At 38.2% G+C, this 18,823-nt stretch overlaps 1 protein-coding gene across 1 annotated transcript in view; it reads left to right on the top strand.

Annotated features, from left to right (window-relative positions):
• LOC111721103 (serpin A11) overlaps positions 1-857 on the top strand; it is a 48,834-nt gene extending 47,977 nt beyond the window's left edge. The window contains exon 6 of the transcript XR_004232107.1: positions 784-857. The gene's annotated coding sequence lies outside the window, so the exon portion shown is untranslated. The remainder of the gene's footprint in view (positions 1-783) is intronic.
• Positions 858-18,823: the final 17,966 nt, after the last annotated feature.

Here is an 18,823-nt window from a genome sequence, read left to right on the forward strand (position 1 = left end):
TATAATTTTTCTTGACCTTTACTAAAATGTATAATTCTATTTCCTGTATGCAACTGTGTTCCTTCGCCCTTGTCTCACTTCCTCAGTGCTGGGATGCTATTTGCAACAGTTATACTTTCTTGAGGCCCACTAGCCTCAGCAAGCAATGTTGACCACTACTCATCCCCGTCTGACACAACAAGAGAAAGCTGGTTACACTCCCTCTTTCTAGCAGGTGCAATCAGGTTGTGAGCTTGCTCCAGGCACCAACGGAAGAGGGAGGACTGCTTAGCTGTGCCTCTGAGCACAATGGCTGTAAGGTTCTTTCTGGGGTATGGTACCCCCAATCCCCTTTGCTAATTAGGATCTTGGTTGGCTTCTGCTAATAGTACAACTTATACCTCCTGAATGGGTGACCAGGAATAAATAAAGCTAACATTTCAGGCATTGTTTGAAAGCTAGCTTTTGTAATAAGTTGGAGGGTTTTTTCTTCCAATTGTGCATGTAAAAGACAAAGACATCTTCCCAAGGTTGGTTGATAACCTGTTGGAGTTGTCCTAGGATCCTTGCCAAGTGAGAACTAGCTGGTTCTGGAACATTTAGCTTTCAAGGAGTGTGTCCTATAGACTCAGGAATGTATCCAGGGCACTGGTTTTGTTTCTCTCCTTCAGGTAAGAAATTTGTTAATCAGTCTCCCAGGCTTAAAAGTGGCTTAAAAGTAGGCACTACATTTGCCCCTTAATGTAGTTTCTTTTCTTTGTCATCCCTGGGCTACTTTTAATGTACTGGTTTGTAAATTTACAGGGAGTTTGCTCTTCATGGAGGAAAGCAAATGATGTCTGGTCAGCTGCCCAAGAATCGTTGATGTTGGAGTCACAACTGCCCCTCCTTTGAGGAGTCAGGCTCTGAGATGCTGTTTCTTTTCTTTGAAGTACCCTGCTCCAGGTCTGCATGAAAGTTCGAGGCATTATATTCTATATCCCTTGTTCAAAGACCCTTGACTTGCTTCTCAGCTTTATAGAGGCAATTATTCCAGCTCTCAACAATTTAATTCCAGCTCTCAACAATTTTTCTGTCTGGCCCAAGGCTTGAGCTGAGACTGGAGCTTGTTAGTATGGGTTGGTAGAAATTTTAACTTGGTGACATTCCAGGACTCCCCCAAGGCTCTAGGAATCGACTTCTTCTGCTGGCCCTGGGTCGGAACAACTGTTGAAACTGGGGCTTAGTTTCAACCTGCCTTTCTGTAATTTCTAAGATGATAGAGATGGGCTTATGGCTATGACAGGGATAGAGTTCTGGGAGGAACACAGGCAAATTAGTTATTCAGGATTCAGGCCTCTCAAGACACCATCAGGTTCCTGACAGGTTATTTCTTTGAAACCAGGGCCAGAGTCAATGAAAGGAAAGACAGACGCTGGAAAACCCTTCTTGGTTATGACTTCCTTGACTAAATTACTCAAGTTTCACAAGCTTAAGAGGCCTTCATACTAAAGCCACTTTCCAGGGCAGTGTGAAATGACTTAGCTATGCTGTCCTGGGTAGCTGTCTTTCAGGGCCCTGCTGCTGCTATCTGGTTTCTTGCCTAGGAATGAAGATTAAGGCCTTTTTTTTTTGGCCTCTTCTTTCATTATCCTTTTGGATGATCCAGATTAGAAGTAGGGCCTTGGCCATGAGACAATCAGGCCTAGGTCTACCTGGTGCCTTTTGCTTAAGGTTTGGGGTTGGCCTTTCCCCACCTCTTCCTTGGCATTTTGAACCCCCAATTCCACTTTGGTAGCTTACTTCAGTCTGCTGCCTGCTGACTTTCTTTGGCAGCTAACTTGTAAATAGGTGTTGGGAAAGTTATTGCCTGGGAGAAGAGACTTTTGACACGTGTGGCATAAGGCAGGAAAAGTGAGCCATGTGGCTTGAGAAATACCCCTGAGTTATGAGGGATTTAGTATCCTAGTTCATGGACTGTCCTGGAAGATGTTTTTCTTTGGAGTGACAGTGTGGCAAGCCATCAGAGGCCTGAGTCAGTTAACAACAGCTAAGAGGAAGTATACCTGGTGGTGGTGGGAGACTGACCAGAACCCCTCACTCCCCCCGACAAGATCCATCCTCTAGAAGTACAGGTGTCTAAGTTAGCTATAGGGAGTTTTCCTGACACAGGCCAAATTTCTGGATGGCTAGGTTAGTCAATAGTGGACATTGCTGAGTAATTGCTCTGCCACAAACTGGCTTAGTTTGCATGGGAAAGCCAGGACTAGTGCAGATCTTTCTGTTCATTCATATATCTGTTTCTTCTGCTCCACAGCACTTGTGTTCAGTTCAGTGCAACTTCTTTGTAAATAGAGCTCCACATCCCTGGATTTGTGCATGGTTATTCTGTGTTGTAGACATAAAGATTGCCATATCAAAAAAAAAAAAAGCAATTTCTTCTTTCTTCTGAAGGAATTAGAGGTCCATTCCCATGAAAAGTGTTCTCTTAGACACAAAAGGAGACAAGTCACTTTCACTACCAAATTTAGATTTTTGATATATATTTATGGGAGTGAACCCATCTTCCACAAGTGAAATGTTCTAGAAGAAATGGAATAGTGACTTGATTGCTCAATTCTGTAATGTTAAGAGAATCCTTGTTCAAGATTACTATAAATATTACCTGAAATCTTCTTAGGGCATGGGAGTTGGGAGACATATGAAACCATAAAAGTTTGAACATCTCTCTTACAAGCTCAAAATGACTGGGATATAGAGCAACATCAAATTAAATAAAAATGTTTTGACAGATTATACTAGTAGCATTCATAATTTTTTCTTCTAAAAATTATATCATCTTGATATAAATCCTTTGTAGTTCTATCATGTATGCATGATGCCAATAAATATATTGAAAGATTCATTTTTGTGCATATCTATAATCTATTATATTAAAGATTTTATAAGGAGATTTATTATATTTTTAAATGGAAATCAGAAATGCCCCTTTAGAAACTGGAGCATGCTAATAGAAATAGAAAAATATGACAATTCAAAAATTGAATTTTGAGTCTAATTTCAAATTTTAATTAAAGAGTTATATGGATCTTATAAATTTAAATAAGAATCTCCCTAAATAATTTCCCTGTATATAGCAAGGCTAAGATATCTGAACCCTCTCCCTCCTCACAAGAATGGACCATTAGTGATTCAGAGACTATCTTGAGAACCACAACTCACAAAAACTAAGAATATTTAGAATATACTTGTTTGAAGGTTGCTTATGAATGATACAAGAGATTTGCCTGGTGCTTGCTTCTTAATAGCATAATTCTAAATCCTATATTGACCTTAAAAACCACCCCACTGACAAACTCTTGTTTCCTTATGGATCTCCACCAGAGAAATAATGTTGGATCATTCTGGGCAGGTCATCTTTCACATTCAAAATGGTAACTTTGTGCTTACTCAGATAATGTTACTGTTGATTGTTATTATGCATTCAGAACTGCACAGACATCTGAGTGAACAGAAAAGTCACTTCATTTTAAGAGAAGTCCAAATTCAGACTACCTTTGATATAGCTTTAATATTTTATGCTTTGTGGATGGATGCTTTCTAAAATTGCTTTTGTGTGCGTAATTCCTTTTTTAATTATTTTTTCATTAATTTATTATTTTGATATACATTGCTTTTGAATGATGTTGGGAGAGAAAAATCAGAACAAAAGGAGAAAACAATGGGAGAGAAAAAATAGAAAAAAAGAAGTGAAAATACCATGCATTGATTTACATTCAATCTCCATAGTTCTTTTTCTGAATGAGATGGCATTTTCTGTCCAAAATCTATTGGGATTGCTTTGATTCAATGAACCACCCAACTATTTCATAGTTGATCATTATACATTCTTGCCATTAGACAATTTCCTTTTTCTCTATTTTATTCATATAGCTATTTAAACATATAAAATTTCCCCTAAGAACTGTTTTGGCTACTTCCCATAGGTTTTGGTATGTTGTCTCATTATTGTCATTTTCTTTGATGAAATTATGGATTGTTTCTGTGATTTGTTGTTTGACTCATTTTTTAGAATTAGATTATTTAATTTCCAATTGGGTTTTAGTCTATCTTTCCCTGGCCCTTTATTAAATATAATTTGTATTGCATTGTGGTCTCATAAGGAAGCATTTACCATTTCTGCCTTTCTGCATTTGTTTTGAGATCTTTGTGTCCTAATGCATGGTCAACGCATGCACTGCTGAGAAAAAGATGTATTCCTTTCTGTCTCTATTAAAATTTTTCCAGAGGTCTATCATATCTAGGTTTTCTGGGATCCTATTAACCTCCCAAGTTTCTTTCTTATTTATTTTATGGTTAGATTTGTCTGATTCTAAGAGGGGAAGGTAGAGATTCCTCACTAATAAAGTTTTGCTGTTTCTTCCTGTAATTGGCTTAATATATTCTCTAGGAATTTGTAGGGTCTACCACTTAGTGCATATGCATTTAATATCATTACAACTTCACTGTTTTAAAGTATCCTTTATCGAAATGTGCTTTCCTTCCTTATCCATTTTAATTAGATATATTTTTACTTTTGCTTTATCTGAGATCAGAATTGTTACTCCTGCTTTTTTTATATTAGCTGAAGCATAATAAATTCTGTTCCAGCCTTTTACCTTTACTCTGTATGTGTCTCTCTGTGTCAAATATGTTTCTTGAAAAGAGCATATTGTAGGATTCTGTTTTTAATGTATTCTGCTATTCACTTCTATTTTATGGGAGAGTTCATCTCATTTCCACTCACAGTTATGATTACCATCTCTCTATTTCTCTCCATCCTATTTTTACCCCTGTATATACTTTTGTTCTCTTTCTACTCTGTGCTTAATTGTAATATTCTTCTCTAAAATGTAATCTTCTATTGTTGAGGTTTTCTTGGGGTCTCTGGAAGCATCCAAATGCAGCCAGGATGCAAATCCAAATCCTTTGTCTCCTTCAAAGTCTTGTCTCCTTCACTTGGGGCTCGGCTAGTTTTTCTGAAGCCCTTTCTCTCTCCTTGGTTCCAAGAGCTTCCACCTGCCTTCTGTGGCTTCTGAATCTCCCTGACTTCCAAGGGTTTCGGCTTTAGCCTCCAGCCACAACAAAAGTGGAAGATGGAATGAATCTGTCTCAGCCTCCGAGAGCTTCTAGTGTGTTTGTCCTTTCTGGCCCTGAGAGCTTCTCCTATGATAACCAATCATTATATTACTAGAAAACCAATATTTGTTGTAGGATTAAATCAATGCTAAACTAGATTTAACCATTGTTTCCTCAATTCCTCATTTCCTTAGTGCTTTGTTTCAAGTTCTAGCCCATAACATCTCCTTGTAGGATTAAATCAATCATACTGAACCATGCTAAATTAGATAACTATTGTCTCTATCAATTCTACTGACTTATACCTTGTAAGAATCCTTTGTTTCAAGTTCAGAGTTCTGGCCCATAACACTTAATAGTGATTCTTTTTTTTTTACCAACTCCACCCACTACCTTATTTTCTATCATCCTCCCCCTTTTACCTTTTTTTCCCCAATATTTCTGCCCTCACTTCTATCCAACCGCTCCTTTTTCTTTCCTCTTTCTGCTCCTCTATACCCAACTGAATGATTAAGTTATTCCCATTTAGAGCCAAAACTAATGAGGTCAAGTTTCAAACAATGCTTATCCTCCTCTCTTCTTTTCCTCGATTGTAATAGGTCTGTTATACCTCTTTGTGTGATCTAATGTGCCCCATTACATCTCCCCTTTCTCTTCTTCCAGTACAGACTTTATACCATCCCTTAATGTCTTTTTCTTTGATGTCATCACATCAGAATTCATTCACAACTACATTCTCTGTCCATGTGATGACAACTTCTATCTGCTCCAGTAACAGATACAGTTCTCAAGAATCACAGATATCATTTTCCCACGTAGGGATGTAAATAATTTAACCTTTAAATAGTAAATATTTTCCCTCTGTTTACCTTTCTCTGCTTCTCTTGAGTCCTGTGTTTTTAGATTAAATTTTCTGTTTAGTTCTGATTTTTTTTCAATAGAAGTGATTAAAAGTTATGAAGACCGTGTATTTTTAAATCAGCAGGAGTCAGGAATTCAGGTTAGGGGAAAATCGTCAGTCTTTATTCTCAGGGAAGAAGGATCAGAGGTGGAAGATAATCTGCGATAGCAATGGGTGCAGCTGAGTCAAGAAGCTAGCTAGATCAGCAGCCACACGACCAGCAGCTAAGAGTATGGAACCAAGGTCAATCTCTCCCAGCTTCCCTTCCTGTCTCTCTGTCTCCACCCACCAAAATCGTCATTTCCTATACAACACATCAGGACTTGCACAGAGAGTGGGCAGGGACCATTCTTTATCCAATCATGTATATTAATAGAGTATAGTCCAATTACTATTTAGCCTCATGTACTTGGGACCTCAATGCATCAACTCAAGCCTCAGCCCATTACATCCCGCGTTCTTTTGTTTTAGAACACAGGTAGTCATGCCATCCCTGACTCCTCAGGGAGGTCAGAACCCCCAAGGGGAGGTGATCACACCCTCCCTAACTTCTCAGGGAAGGAGTTGAAAGTACCGAAAAGGAGGTGATCACAGCCTCCCTGACTTCTCAGGAAAGGCGGTGAAAGCACTAAAAAGGAGATGATCACACCCTGCCTGACATCTCAGGAAGGGAGATGAAAAGCATCAAAGGGAAGTGGGGGTTGCTAGCGGGTTTCTGGGCTGAAGGGTCTTATTATGCACAAACCCATCAGCATGGGAGGTATTACACAAGCACATAGCAATAACGCAGAGGCTATTAGGGATGACTCTCCCCACAGTCAGTGCCGGCTCAATGTGGTGTAACACACATGAATTGTACATGCAAGTAGCGGCATAGCAAACAATATAAATCAACATGGTGTTGGAAAAGATCATCAGAAGTCCTAGAAGGAGGGTATGTAAACAACAGTCACACATACACCTTCTTCAGCAGCCAAGAGATAGTCCAAAACCAATCTATTGTCCATTGCTTCACATGTCAGGAATCCAATGATCCCCCTGAGTTTTTGAAGTCCTACAAAAGTCTTTTTATGTGTTAGGGAATCCAGTGATTCCAGCAGATTTTGAAGTCCTGTAACAGTCTTATCATTTCTCAGAGAATCCAATGATTCCTGAGAGTTTTCAAGTCCTATATCTCAGAGAATCCAATGATTCCTGAGGGTTTTCAAGTCTTACAATCTTTATTGTCCATGAGTCAAACGCCATAACTTCCACACTCTTTCAATGGTGAGCACAATCAGCAACACAACCACCGGATATTTCTTGGGTCTTCTCCTTTGTTTCAAGGGTCTGCTCTGTCTCTCTGCGATGGACAATGCGAATATGGCTCGTTGACACCCATCTGATTCCTTCTTCACCTGTAGAGATACAAGCAAACCCTCTCCCCAAAGCGTTAGCCTATCTGGTCCTTTCCATTCACCACTTTCTGGTCTCTCCACATCACCTGGTGATTATCTAAAGATAGTGGAGCTGCTCCACTTGGACACTGACCTTCCAGTGGGTTATAAAACCTGTCTGCCAGGCCAGTGCATCTTTGTCAAAAATCAAGAAGTTAATAGTATAAAAGGCTAGATTTAGAAGTTCTCTAGGTTACCTGTGCTCCCCCTTTCTTTTGTTTTGGAGGAGCATCTTATCTCTGTTTCTCCTCTCCACTATCCCTGTCCTTGAGGATTAAAAGTATGCCGTGGTGTGTAAAATCTTATACTGTGCACAAAAAGTGTCCAAAATGTTTTGAAGTATAAGCAGGACCATTGTCTGTTTTATTGCTTGTGGCACACCATAAGCAAATGCTTGTGTGAGAATTCAGTGACCACTCACTTGGGCTGTCTCTTTTGCTGCTGGTTTGCAAAGTGAATCCTGAAAAGGTGTCTACCAAACGTGGATGAAAGACAGACGACCAAAGATTTATAATGGGTCACATCCATTTGCCAGATTTCATTGGGTCTCAAACCACGAGGTTCTTCCCTGGAGGCAGTGTGGGGCGTGGAAAGGAAGACAAGCTGTCAGGCTTTTACTATGCTCCTAGCTTCCCTCTTGTTATTCCAAATTGTAAACGTAAAGCTCGAGCAGCCTGATGATATTTAGAATGAGATGCCTGGGCTTCTTGGAATAAAGGGGTATTGACCAACATAGTTAGAAGGCTATCTGCCTTTGAATTGCCATCAAATATGGGACCTGGAAGTCCACTATGAGAATGGATATGTAATATATAGATGTTACCTGGATGCTTTCTCACTTGCTCTTGAAGTTTCTTAAAGAGCTGATATATATTAGAGGCTGCAAATTTTATTTAGGCTGTGGCAATTCTTTGTACCACACCTACTGAATAGGCCGAATCAAATATTATATTTATGTCGCCTGGATAATAAAGTAAGAGCTAGAATGATCGCGTACAATTCATTCTGCTGAGTGGACTGAAAAGGAGTTCTGACTGTTCTCTTTATAGTTAGATCATGAGTACACAGCACAAATATTTGTTTGGATCATCTTGAAGATAGTTGGTCCTTGAAGAGGAACTTTGAAACTTTTCTTCAAAATCCATCGCCAATTATGTAATAGTCTAGTTATCTTTAATGGAGACCCATGTATAAAATTTGGAGCCATGGCTAATAAAATTTGCCACTCTGGGATGGTCTCACAACACACATTAATTTGTGTATTGGTATAAAATGTATATATCTTGACAGGTCTTGTCCCAGATAGTTGTACTGCTCGCTTAGTGGCCTTTAATAAAATTCTAGCCACAAGCACTGGGTAGGGTGTAAGGCTTTGTTCTGGTTGTGCCGGGAGGTTCACCCACTCTATCACACTGTCTCCTTGATCAAGGACTGCTGTGGGTAGCTCTTGTGTGGCAAAAACTGATATCTCCAAGGGTTTTTGAGTGTGTCTTTCAACCACATTGGATAAAGCCAAATCAACTTCTCTCAAAACCTTTTGAGCTTCTTTTGTAAGCTGGTGTGGTGAATTTAAAGCACTATCTCCCCTTAAAATGTCATATAACGGTTGTAACTGATAGGTGGTCAAACCTAACACTGGTCGCATCCATTGGATATCTCCTATCAATTTCTGAAAATCATTCAATGTGTTTAGCTTTTCTGTTCTTAAGGACAGTTTTTGAACTGTAAGCACCTTAGGGTATACTTCATAACCTAAATATTGAAAAGGAGCATGTCTTTGAATTTTTTCTGGTGCTATATATAATTTGTAATTCCTTAAGTGTTTCTATGGTCTTTTGTAGACATGCTTCTAACATTTGTTCCTCAGGTGCACATCCCAATATGTCATCCATGTAATATAATAGCATAACTTTTGGGAATGCTTTTCTTACTGGAGCAAGAGCAGCAGCAACATACATTTGACATAGTAGGCTGTTTTTCATTCCCTGTGGAAAATATGTCCATTTATATCTTTTATAAGGCTCAGCTAAGTTAATGCTGGGCACTGAAAAGGCAAATCTTTTCATATCCTCCTTATCCAGAGGGATAGAATAGAAACAATCCTTAATATCTATGACCCAAAGAGGCCATTCTCTAGGCAACTGAGTGGGAGATGGAAGTCCAGGCTGAAGAGTTCCCATAGTTTCCATCTGTTCGTTCACTTTTCTTAAATCCGTTAACATCCTCCATTTTCCAGATTTGTTTTCACAACAAACACTGAGAATTCAAGGACTTAGAAGGTTTTAAGTGTCCTTGGTCAAGTGCTCCTGTACTATATCTAATAAGGCCTGAATTTTATCGTTACTTAAGGGCCACTGTTCTATCTACACTGGTGTATCAGTTTTCCATTGGATAGGAACAGGTGAAAGTGTTGGCAGGCCTTCAGCAGCCCTGCTTAAAAAACCAAAGTACTCATTTTAACCCTAATTGCTGTAAACCGTCTCTTCCCCACAGATTGATGGGGATTTTTTCAACTATAAAAGGAGTAAAAACTGTTTTGCCTTCAAAAGTCCATCTCATAGGGGAAGCACTAACTTCAGCTGCTATTGATCCTCCTACGCCAGACATGTAGGTGTCTGCTTTAATCTTTGGCCAGTGACTGGGCCAATTGGCACCTCTAATGACCGTCCGATCTGCACCAGTGTCTACCAATCCTTCCAATGGAAGGCCATTTATATAGATCGTGAGCATAGGTCTGTCAGTTATTACAGCTGCTGTCCAATATATTGCTGGATTTTGTGATCTGAAATCAGAATCTGGGTGACTATCACCAAGCTGCTTATTAGGATTCTGTATGAGTAAACCTGATGCTACTATTTCTCCTGGGTGATAAGTCACACATTGTCTGCCTGTATTGGTGACTGGGATATTATCTACACATTCCCCAGTTTCCCACATCAGTGTGTGTGGATGGACACTGTTTTGTACATACTCTCAGGAGGTAAAATGGTCAAGCCTACTGTGCCTGGAGGCAAGGGATCCATAGGCTGGAGAGGAACAGTTTTCACCTCTCCAGGGGGTATCTCAGTTATCTCAGCTGCATACAACTCTATTCTCCCTAATTGTAATCCCTTTCTCCCATCATATGGCTTCCTGGCTGATTGGTCATATTGGGGTGTTGGCCATCTAAGCACTCTCCGGGTGCACCATTGGCTGCCATCATGCCCCAAGTGTTTTTTGCCTGGGGCCCTGGGGCTGGGCCCCTCATCCCGTTTCCCTGAACCTGTCTATATTCTGAGGCCCAATGGAAGCCTCTGTCGCATTTTAGACATGGGGTACTGGGTCTTGTTCTCCCACCCTGCTTTCTCACTCTACCTCTATACCAACATTGAGCTTTCAGATGGCCTACTTTACCACACTGAAAGCATTGACATCTGTCTCTAGAAGTCCCTTGCTGGAAGGACCCTGTACCCATGTTGGGATCTTGGGAAGTCTGCATCATAGTCTGGCTATAAAAGGCATTTGTGCCCACTGTGGCACAGCGTCTTATGAACTCCTCTAAAGGAGCATCCTTGCGCAGTCCTAGTATAATCCTTCTGCACACCTCATTAGCATTTTTCTTAGTAAGTTGCCTTATTAAAACATCTGTTGATGAATTTTCCCCATTAGTTCTTATGATAGCTGTCTGCAAATGTCCCACAAAGTCAGCAAAGGGTTCATCTGGCCCTTGTGTTATTTTTGTGAAGGCCTCACCTTTGTCATTTTTATTGTGAATCGAAGTCCACGCTTTGATAGCATTAGCAGCAATTTGCTCATATGCTGCTACTGAATAATTAATCTGTGCTGTGATGTCTGCATAGTGACCTATACCTGTTAGTAGGTCATAAGTGATCGCAGCATGAACAGCATTTTGACTATTTTGTTGGGCTTGTACCCTATAGAGCTCACTATATTCAGAAAGCCACATGTAATTTTGTCCAGGTTCTAGGCATACCCTTGCTATAGATTTCCAGTCATTAGGAGTCAAGATTTCAAAAGCCAAATTCTGTAATAGCATCTTAACATAAGCTGATGTAGCCCATAAAATTCAAGCCTTTTTAGGTCTTTGATGATTTCTATGTTAAAAGGGCGTATCTTCGACTTAGTTGACCTGAGGCATTAAACTGGGAAATTACAGGAAAGATATGTGGCTGGAGCTTCCTGCACGCTCCTTTTCTTTGGCCTTCATTAAGCCCTCTTGTAATCTACTCATAATTGGATACTGGGGATGCTGGGGGGGAGGTGCTGGTGCTGTCACTGCCCCCAATGCCCTCCTCCTTCCATCCTGGAGGGTGGAGTTGATGGAGGAGAGTCAATCACTTGCTCCTGAGGTGGAGCTGAAGCTGCCTCCTGAGGTGGAAAGTCACCACACCCTTGCTCACTTAAGTCTCCATGCCCTGTGGGGATATGGTCATTAATCTCTTCATTGCCTTCCTCCTTAATATCAGGCCTCCCTCTTTGGCTACTCCAAGCGGGAGCAATGGGTTTTTTCCTTCTTCTAGGGATAGGGTTTCTTAATGCTAACTGAATTATATTGTATAAATAAAATACCTTGATGAAAATTGAATGAGGACCGTTTTCATTGTAATATGCAGACACCTATTGTCCAACCAGGGACCAGATATCTCGAGAGATCTATTCCTGTTCTACAAATCAAGGGGAGATGCGGTTTAATGTACCTAGAAGTCTAGCTACCTGTTCCCAAGTTATAAGCAGCCCTTGTCCTTCTATCAGCTTAAGCATGCTTTCTATAGCACCACTAGTGGGTGGGGTTGGTGGGGTTGAAGGGGTTGAAGGGGTTGGGGGCGGGGATGGAGAGTCTTTAGCTAGCATTTGTCCCATTTTAGCCAAAAAAAAGATTACTGGTTTAGTTTTTAAGAAAATAAGTTCCCTGTTTGTCTATTAACAATACTCACCCAAGTTCCTGGTCACCGGAAACTTCTTCAGTCCTTGGTTCCCACCGCTGGGCGCCAAATGTGAAGACCATGTATTTTTAAATCAGCAGGAGTCAGGAATTCAGGTTAGGGGAAAATCGTCAGTCTTTATTCTCAGTGAAGAAGGATCAGAGGTGGAAGATAATCGGCGATAGCAATGTGTGCAGCTGAGTCAAGAAGCTAGCTAGATCAGCAGCCACACGACCAGCAGCTAAGAGTATGGAACCAAGGTCAATCTCTCCCAGCTTCCCTTCCTGTCTCTCTGTCTCCACCCACCAAAATCGTCATTTCCTATACAACACATCAGGACTTGCACAGAGAGTGGGCAGGGACCATTCTTTATCCAATCATGTATATTAATAGAGTATAGTCCAATTACTATTTAGCCTCATGTACTTGGGACTTCAGTGCATCAACTCAAACCTCAGCCCATTACAAAAAGTCTCATTGAAGATCCATTGCCTCCCCTGAAAAATGATGTTCAGTTTCACTGGATAATTAATTCTTGGTTATAACTTCAAGTCCTTTGCCTTCTGGAACATATTATTCCAGGCCCTCTAATCTTTTATTGTAGAAGCTACCAGATCCTGGATAATTCTGACTATTGTTCTTTGATATTTGAATTGTTTTTATCTCGCAGCTTGCAGTATTTTTCCTTGAGATTGTAGTTTTGGAATTTTGCAACAATGTTTCTTGGGGTTTTCCATGTGAGCTCTCTTTTCAAAGGTGATCAGTGGATTCTTTCAATGAGTATTTCCCCCTCTATTTCTAGAATATCAGGGCAGTTTTCTTTGATTATCTCTTGAAGATTGCTATCCAGGCTCTTTTTTGAGTCATGGCCTTCAAGTAAACCAACAATTTTTAAATTTTCTCTTCTGCATCTATTTTCCCAGTTGGTTGATTTTTTAATAAGGTATTTCACATTTTCTTCCATTTTTTTCATTCTTTTTAGTTTGACTGATTCTTCATGTCTCAGAGAGTCATTGGCTTCCATCTGCCCTGTTCTAATTCTTAATGTGTAATTTTCTTCAGTTAGATTTGGTATTTCTTTTTCCATTTGGTTAATTCTACTTTTGAAGGTATTGCTTTCATCAGTGGATTTTTTTTTTTGCATTTGGCCAGTTATATTTTTTAAGGAATTACCTTCCTTTTCCAGCTGTTAACTCTCTTATATAACTCTCATTTCTTTTCTCATTTTTTCTTCTATCTCTCTTATTTGCCTTTTATAGTCATTTTTATGAACACTTCCAAGAGTCCTCTTTGAATTTGAGTCCAATTCATATCACTCTTTCAGATTCCATCTGTAGACGTTTTGTCCTCATCTGAGTTGGTGTTTTAGTTTTCTCAATCATAGTAGCTTTCTAAGGTCAAGGTTCTTTTCTATTTCTTGCTCATTTTCTTTCCTTTTCTTTTAGTATTTTTTTTTTTTACTTTTATGTTCAAACTCTGCTCCTGGGGCAAAGAGGACATTGTTCCAAGCTTCCTATGCAAGTCTGAGCCTTGGCTTTGAACACAGGGGATTTTAAGTTTGTAGGGGATAATTTTGTCTATTCTTTTCAGAAACACTCTGGCTTTCCAGAGTTCACCTTCTGACCTGAGCCTGGAGGCTGCCCCACTGATTTGCTTCTCTGCTGAGCCAGGACCAAGGGTCTCAATTGCTTATTTGCTGTGATTAACACCTTCTTGCTGACTTTCCCAGAATCTGTATGAGCTGAACTGAACACCCTTTTCACCTCAGTGAGACTGACCTTTCTTGAAGTTTTTCCAATCTGTTTTGAACTGGAGAGTAGTTTCATTCCATCAGAATCTGTTTAGAGGCTTGGTTTCATATGGTTTTTGAGAGAAACTGGGAGAGTTTGAGCAGTTTCCTGGCTTCATTTTGCCATCTTGACTCCACTGTCTAAAACTGCTTTTATTCATATCCATGAAACAAATGCATATACAAACACACACATACACACACACACACACACACACACACACACACACACACATTATTCCCTCTTTAACCCATGCCTAATGCTAGTAGGTTTTCAGAACTACCATCCCACCTTCTCTATCTAATCCCTCTGTGTTAGTTCTTTCCACATATAAAACATAAATAATTTGTCCCTATTAAATTCCTTGAAATTAGTCTTTCATGTTGGTTCTTAAAGGTTAAATTTTCCATTGAGTTCAGTTTTGTTTGAAACAAAATTCTTAATATCTGATAATTTGTTGAATGTCCTCTTTTACCATTCAATATTATAATTAATTTTCCAAGATATAATATTTTCAACCATAATTCTAGTTCTCTTGATTGCTTTGTGTAATGTTCCAGAATCTATAGTCTTTTACTGCTAGATGCTAATAAATCTTATGCTATTCTTATTGTAGCTGTAGTATATTTGATTTTGTTGTTGTTGTTTGGGGTTTTTTTTGTCATTCTTGTTGTTTATAATTTTTTTAACATGGGACATATTTCAAAATTTAGCAATGATATTTCCATATATTTTTCTTGTAGGATCTCTTTGAGATAGTAATTAGTGGATTTTTCCTATTTCTACTTTCCCCTCTTGATCTATCACTTCAGGATAATTTTCTTTAATTATTTCTCATATTATTGTGTATTCATTTTTTTGTTATACTTTTCAGGTAGTTCAATTATTCTTATGTTTTCTCTTCTTGACAGTTCTCCAGATCTGTTGTTATTCTTATGAAATGTTTCACATTCTCTTCTATTTTTTCATGCTTTATATTTTGTTTTATTATTTCTTGGTTTCTTAAAACTTCACTGGCTTCCCCTTGCCCAATTCAAATTGTCAAAAAGTCATTTTTCTTATCACCAGCTCTGAAGTCAAGAGGATTTGAGGTCAAATCTGGCCTCAGACACTTAACACTTCCTAGCTGTGTGACTCTGAGCAAGTCACTTTTTATATTAGTTAGCTAATTAGTCCTACTCTCCCCATCAAGATCCTGATTGGTCAAGATCCTTGCAGGTTACAATTCTCCCTTATAAGGTGGTAATACACCCAAATCTAAGCAAAATGTGACCAAAGAAGCTCTTTCTTTTGTTCTTTGAGCTCCTACTATTGGTCACACCTCCACTTTCCCAAGCCTTTCTTTTCCATGGGGCAATCTGCCCCTCCCTCTCCTCAACTGCAACCCTTGCACATTCTCTGGGGTATTTATCCTTTCTCAAGGACATCTGTGAAAGCAAAACACCTAAGATTGCAAAACCCTATTTCTCACAATTCCTCCCTTTTCTTCTTGATAAAAGTTTTGACTCTCAAATTTTCTTAACATCAATCCACATTCATCATCACTACTGACACAATTATTATCCTTGACAATTATCATTTTAACATTTAAGTTTGTTAAATTAACATTTAAATTAAATTAATGTTGTTAAATTAACAATTTAATATTGCACCCAGATATATGAATGTTTCCCATACTCTGGACAGTGCTTTGAACCACCCTCATAATCAATAAGCATGGTATACATAATGATAGGAACATGAGGCCACCAGAATAGTAATGATCCAAATAAAAAAATAACTTGATTTTTAGCCTTAAATTAATCCAGTATTCCCCTCGACTTATTTTTTCCTAATACAGTCTTACTAGAATCTTTGAATGGCAGTGTAAAAGGAAAAGCCAAATTGGATCAGTGCACAGGGGCCTTCTCAGTTCCCAAAGTAGGTCTGAAAGTGCCGCTTCTACAATATCACCCAAGGTTGGGATATGTTCATCCCTAAGAAATTGCTAGAGCTATTCTCAATTATATTCCAGATTTGGGTATAAGCTGCTACAGTCCTTATTTTGGGGAATTTTTCATCCTGCCATAAGAGGCTAGCTAAGAGATTTCCACATCTGGGATACAATATTTAAAAGTGAGTTAGAAGAAAAATGGGGAAAGAAAATAAAAGCTTTGCAAGAGAGTTTGGAGTGAATAGACAATGAAATGGAAAAAGCATATAACTCGTTAAAAGATAGATTTGACAAACTAGAAAAGGAAAGCAACTCCCAGAAAAAACAGAATTTGTGAAACAGAAAAAGAAAATACCTTCTTTAAAAAAAAGAATTTGTGAAATGGAAAAAAATTCCATAGAACAAAACAACTCATTCAAAAATTCAATCGGACAAATACAAAAAGAAACTTTAAAAAAGTAAATGAAGAAAATAACACAAAAAAATTCAGAATTGAACAAATGAAAATGAATGGTTCAATAAGACAACAAGAATCAGCCAAGTAAAACCAAAAAAATGAAAAAATAGAAAAAATGTAAAATACCTAATGGGGAAAACAAGATGACCTGGAAAATAGATCTAGGAGAGACAATCTAAGGATTATTGGACTCCCTGAAATACATGATGAAAAAAAGAGTCTAGACACTATCTTTTAGGAAATCATCAAAGAGAACTGCCCCAATATCATAGAAATAGAAGGTAAAATGACCATTGAAAGAATTCACTGAACACCTCCTGAAAGACACCCCAAAATTAAAACCCCAAGGAATATTGTGGCTAAATTTGAGAACTATCAAACCAAGGAAAAAATATTATAAGCAGCCCAAAAGAAATATTTCAAATACAGGAGCCACAATAAGGATTACTCAGGATCTAGCAATTCCACTGTAAAGGATCAAAGGGCCTGGAATCTGATGTTTCAAAAGGCAAAGGATCTTGGAATTCAATCAAGAATAAATTATCCTGCTAAATTCAGCATTTTCTTTCAGGGAAGAAGACAGACATTCAATGAAACTGGTGAATTCCATGTTTTTTTGATGAAAAGACCAGAGCTAAAAAAAATAATTTGACCTCCAAATAAAGAACTCAAGAGAAGCACAAAAAGGTAAAAAGAAAAAAAAAAGCTCTTGAGAACTATATTTCTGTTATGGGTATACATTGAGAATACATGTATAATCTGATTTTACTGTTACAATATAAATAAGAAACTAGAGATGGAAAGGGGATTGTAACCAAAAAAAGGGGAGAAAGTGGAGGGAAACTGAGGGAAATTACATCTCAAGAAGAAGCAAAGAAAACATAATTGAGGGAAAGAAGAGAAGATGATGAATATTGGGTGAATCTTACTCTCATCAGATTTGGCCCGAAGAAAGAATATTAGATTTATTAGTTTCATCAAGAAACTTCTCTCATCTTATAGAAAAGTGGAAGGGAAAAGGGGAAAAGAGAAGGGGTAGGCTAAAAAGAAGGGCAAAGAGAAATAGTAGGGGAAAGATATAAGAAAGGGGGAGAGTTTCTAAAGGGGCAGGACTGCTTGAGGCAAGTACTGCTCATAAGTAAAATATTGGGGAGGAGGGAAAAGGGAAAAAGAAAGAGAAAAATATAATTTGGGGTTAATAAGATGGCAGGAAATACAGAATTAGTAGCTTTAATTGTAAATGAGAATGGGCTGAACTCTCCCATAAAACGTAAGCAGATAATAGACTGGATTAAAAGCCAGAATCCTCCAACATTTTACAAGAAGCACATTTAAAGCAGAGTGATACATACAGAGTAAAACTAAAAGGCTGGAGTAGAATCTATTATGCTTCAGGTGAAGTAAAAAAGGCAGGAGTAGCTATCCTCATTTCAGATCAAGCAAAAGCACAAATTGACCTGATTAAAAGAGATAAGGAAGGAAATTATATTTTGCTAAATACTAATGCTAAATACCATACCATAGATACAATAGGTACTATAGATAATGAAGAAATATTAATATTAAACATATATGCACCAACTAAAACCAAATGGTGTAGCATCTAAATTCCTAAAGAAGAATTTAAGAGAGTTGCAGAAAGAAACAGACTATTATAAACTATAACAGTGGGAGATCTCAACTTTGTTCTCTCAGAACTAGATAAATCAAACCATAAAATAAATAAGAAAGAAGTTAAAGAGGTAAATAAAATACTAGAAAAACTAGATATGATAGCTCTTTGGAGAAAATTGAATGGAGACAAAAAGGAGTACACTTTCTTCTCAGCAGTTCATGGAACCTATATAAAAATTGACCATATATTAGGACATAAAGACTCAAAATCAAATGCAGAAAGGCAGAAATAGTAAATGCATTTTTTTTCAGATCACGATGCAATAAAAATTACATTCAATAAAGGGCCAGGGGAAAACAGACCAAAAAGAAACTGGAAACGAAATAATCTCATCCTAAAAATGGGTGAAACAGCGAATCATAGACACAATAATTTCATCCAAGAGAATGACAATAATGAGACAACATACCAAAATTTGTGGGATGCAGCCAAAGTGGTAATAAGGGGAAACTGTATATCTCTAGAGGCTTACTTGCATAAAATAAAGAGAAGATCAATAAATTGGGCTTGCAACAGAAAAACTTAGAAAAAGAACAAATTAAAAACCCCCAATCAAATATCAAACTTGAAATTCTAAAAATAAAAGGAGAGATCAATAAAACTGAAACTAAAAACTAACTGTTGAATTAATAA

This window comes from Sarcophilus harrisii, chromosome 2, assembly GCF_902635505.1.
Source record: "Sarcophilus harrisii chromosome 2, mSarHar1.11, whole genome shotgun sequence".
Classification (NCBI taxonomy): Eukaryota; Metazoa; Chordata; class Mammalia; order Dasyuromorphia; family Dasyuridae; genus Sarcophilus; species Sarcophilus harrisii.